This window comes from Alosa sapidissima, chromosome 17 (assembly GCF_018492685.1).
Source record: "Alosa sapidissima isolate fAloSap1 chromosome 17, fAloSap1.pri, whole genome shotgun sequence".
Taxonomy (NCBI): Eukaryota; Metazoa; Chordata; class Actinopteri; order Clupeiformes; family Clupeidae; genus Alosa; species Alosa sapidissima.
The window spans coordinates 17209801-17214269 of NC_055973.1; the positions used below are offsets into that span (position 1 = coordinate 17209801).

The following is a 4469-nucleotide window of genomic DNA, read 5'->3' on the forward strand; positions in this document are numbered from 1 at the left end:
CTCAGAGGAGCTCCTAAAGCACAGCTGGTTGTTTAGACAGCAGGTCTCCATGGGTGGGACGAACTATCTAAACCAGATTTGAGACTTTTAGTGTCCCCCTGACCCCACCTAAATCCCTGCTCCACACCCTTTCTCCAGTGTGACCACACCAAAAAAGGGGGTTAATTAAATTAGTCTGGAAAATAATATTCCAATCAAAACAATAAGTCAATTAAAGACTCACATCTCCAATTGATTTAATGCGCCAAGACCTGTGCAACAGTGTCTGGCAGCCCTGGTATGAAGTCTTGTGGTTGTTTGTCAGAAACTGGATAGCCCATAAAGGAGCATAAGGAGATGCACACTGAGTTATATGAGCCAGAGATGTTAGATGTGAGGTGATTCACCATTGATCTGAGATGCAGCTGCACTCTGTAAACATGTTAAATGTCACGTCTCACCACGCTCCACCCTCCCCCCCACCCAGCCTTCCCTCACACACCACTTTGACAAGTAGACTATAGAAAGGGAGGGAAGGTCAGGGGTCAGAAGAGGAATCAGGCTAGTGCCTGGGCCATGGTCAAGCCTGCACACACGCAAACTAAGTGGAGCTTCATGCTGGCATTTGGTTTCATTGGTTCCATGTTTCCAGGATGAAATTTTTTTAAAAAGCATCTTTTCCTGAATCTGTCCAGTTAATTCTTGCACATTTGTACCATTATCTAGTAAAATCGTTCAAGCATGCAAAATAATGTTTGGTGTTCATTGCACTGTCAAAACAAAATGATTAAATTTGTAGGAAAAACACACTTCATGAAGTTTATTAATCAAAACTATAGTTACTTATAAAGTTGCAAAATGGCAACATTTTAACTATGTCACATTTCTCCAAGGTATTCACAATCACATTCCACAAGCGGTAGCTGCACTGATCTGAGGAGCAGCTCAAATTAGAGAGTAGCCCAAACCACTGCAGTGGCATCGCACCGCTGCTGGAGTTGAACATTCCAGAAGGTTGAGGGGGCCGCTGTGTAACGAGGGAGGCTGATCAGGAGGCTCCCAGCGTGAGCTTGTAGGCAACACATGCGAGATCAAGGGAACACAACTGCCTGGACCAGCTCTCATCACCTTCCCCCACACACAGACACATACACAAACACACTCAGACATTCCCTCTCTCTTTCTTTCACTCTCTCTCTCTCACACACACACACACACAAACACACAACCATCTCCAAGGAATAGAACCTTTAATCAATGTGTTGCCTTGCAAAGTGATCTTGAACTTACAAGCCTTTGGTCTATCAGTCTGGCTTCTCTCTCTCTATCTATCTCTTGCTTCTCTATCTCTCTCTTTCTCACTCTATCCATCTGCGTCTCACTTGCCCAGTCTCTCTATCCCCCTCGACTCTCTCCGCTCCACCTCCAGGTCTCGGCATAGCTCTGTCTTTTCTCTTCTTAATCTCGGGCTTTTACACTCAATTCCTGTCCTGCTCTTTGAAACGCTGAAGTGCCGAAAAGCGCACACGCACTCCCCAGAAGCTCCTGTCTCTAATCATCAGGATGCCAGGGAGAGCCATAAATGCTGGGCCAGCAGCAGTCATTACCGATCCCAAAACATGTGCTGCCAGATATCTTTAGCTTTTACTGTTCAGTGGCACACATTAGAGTGGCAAAAGGAGGACTGGAGATTGACCTGCCTTGAGGGAGGAATTTGGTGCAGAATTACACTGCACCAAGACATATAGACTGATTGTCATTTTCTCTGCTGACAGTGTGTACAGTGTTTACTGGTCATGAGGGTAACGTGGCAGTTCACTGAAAAAAAACAAAAAAAAAAAAAAAACACAGGAACACTCTGATGGTGCATTTTCACAGACATACATCTGTATGTGACCAAAGCCAGAAATCTATTTTATCTTTCTTACTCACTCATAAATCATACTTGATCTAAAACAGCTTTTTCTATTTGTTCGAGGTAATTTCTTTTTTCAAACATTTTTGATTGCTTGTGTAACCCAGGTTACTATTTGAGGTAAAAAGACCAGACTACACCACTCAAGGCCCCGCCCCTTAAGACTTAGTGTAGAGAACTCCCACACAGGTACAGTTGCATGAAACAGAAAGACAGAGACTGATATTCCAGTGACTGGGCAATGTTTATTTAGAAAACCAGGATTATATTAAAACACTTCAGCAAGATAAATTCATCAATAGCAATCACTTTATTACAGTATGAAAAGATAAAAACAAGGCCTCACAACAATAAGCAGCAAGCAATAGTACAGGCGGAGGTACTGGCAGAGTGGTTACCTGGATGCAGGGAGAGTAGGGGAAGTTCAACACAGCAACCACGCCACGTGCTCCAATATCTGAAAATGTGTAACACACACACACACACACACACACACACACACACACACACAAACTACCAAATAGAATAGGGGTGCTCATTAGCTCTACACCTACAGTAGTTCACCTCATGCAATGCAGGAAAAGGAACAACCCAGCATCCCAACACCAGTACCACGTTCACAGGCTCTGTTAACACAAAAAAAGATGGAAAAGAGAGATGACACTCTAGCCTAATGCAACCAAGAATTTGGACCGCCAGTACCCAAGCTAAGTGCTGAGGGAATCCTATGCAGAGAAACAGCAGGCCTAATCATTGCCCAGTCATTGCCTACAGTGTCACAGGTAAAGACGCCATAACTGACAAAGAAACAAAATAAAAATAGAACTAAACAAACAGAAACAGGCAAAACAGCAATGGCAACTCCTGAAACACACTGCCAAACAGATTAGTACAGCACAGCCACAATACATCAGAATCAAAATGTTAATCATGTATAGTGCGTGCCACTGAAGAACCAGTTCGCCATACTTGCATTTCCGTACAGTACCTACATTTAACATCCGCACAGCACACGCACATATGTAGCCCCTCTCGGAATAACAGCAAGTTGTTATCAATGTCCGTGAACGCTCACGCAGAAGCTGGACACCACAGAGGATACCCGCAACTGTAGGAAAGTACAATGCAGTTAGATTATGTTATCAAAAGGGAATCTTAACACACAAACAGACCAACCTTTCCGGGATCTCCATTAAATCCCCACAGCTCGGAGTAAAGTGGAAAGGCAGAACACGCAGCCCTGTTATGGCTGCTTCCTGGTTTTATTCTGTGTGGCTGCAATTACTCTAATCAGTGTAAGTGTCGTCAGGTGTGTGTAGCAGGAAGCTTAGGTCTTGCTAGGCCAAAATGTAAACACGGGCACCCCGGAAGTAAATAAGATTTTAAGGTTACAACAACTTGACCAGTGAGTGACGTAAACCACATCACTCACGGGTTACACTTGTTTTTAAGATTGGTGTCTTCACAGGACTATGAACATTGTATCAATTAATTTCTTAGAAGTGACCACAAGCCAGTTATTAAGACCGTATATCTCAGAGTTTGTATCTCAGGAGGGCTGGGCACTAACAGCCCCACCAGGGACAATTAAGTACCCTTAATGGAAGAAATCTCTCAGGAAAACAAGCAGACAAAGTAAAAGACAGCTGGACAGGCAGCAGAGAAACGCAGACAAATGTGCACAACAAAGACCGTGTGCTTTCTCTACAATAACCAATTAAACCCTGTCAGTAACAAACACTGCAGTGCATGAAAGTGTTGCAGCAGCATCAGCACCAGTGCTGGAGCAGAGTTTGTGGGCAAGGCCAGGCTCTCAGTCAGGCTGCAGTGAGGGAGCAGCTTCGTATCCAGGATCCCTCACACCCCTGTCAGATTGGTGCTCATGTATCGCACATGCACTAGTAGCCCCTGAGACGACAGTAAAAAATCATATGTGAGATGCTTTTTAGACATCAGGGTGAGGTGTATTCAGATTTAACAGACGGTAGAATTTGGTTATTTGATTTTCTTTTTTGCACTAGAAGCTAGGGAAATGTTTTACATTGTGTTTTTATTACTTGTGGCTGGCGGCAATAAAAGCTTTATATTCCGTGTGTGCCAGAGCGCGGTATACTATAAGCGACTCAGTTAAGTGCGCAGTAAGCTGGTCATCTATCCGTCGCGTGGCAGCCGTCACATATAAGTGACAGTTGAAGCATCGCCTCACTTTTGAAACTCATTTCCTCTCCCGTGTGATGGAGGGGGAAAATATTATTCATGTTGCCATGGTGATCCAATTTAGAACTATGTGTCTTCCAACCACCCCAGCCCCCCCATCCCCCTCTCACCAACCACATATACACTAACACTCACATGTCCACAATTGCACACTTCTCCCAATTCGGTCCTTTCATTTCCTTCTCTGAGCAAACAGAGAATCTTTCAAAGGAATTCCCTGATTGTGAGCGAGGCGCTCCCCACACAGAGGTGGCAAATACAGTGAGAACTGGATTCCTGTGCCTCGTCCGTGCATCCCGGAATCTGGAATTTGTACCCAGAGTGAGGGAGAGTGGTGACATCACCCACGGCTCGCTTG

General features: G+C 44.5%; 1 long non-coding RNA gene across 1 annotated transcript; it reads right to left on the reverse strand.

Moving 5' to 3' along the window:
- Positions 1-2114: 2114 nt before the first annotated feature.
- Positions 2115-3751, reverse strand: LOC121688488. Its single transcript, XR_006024606.1, has 2 exons — positions 3071-3751; positions 2115-3002 (listed from the first exon to the last, which is right to left on the reverse strand). It is a non-coding gene; the product is annotated as an uncharacterized LOC121688488 (long non-coding RNA).
- Positions 3752-4469: the final 718 nt, after the last annotated feature.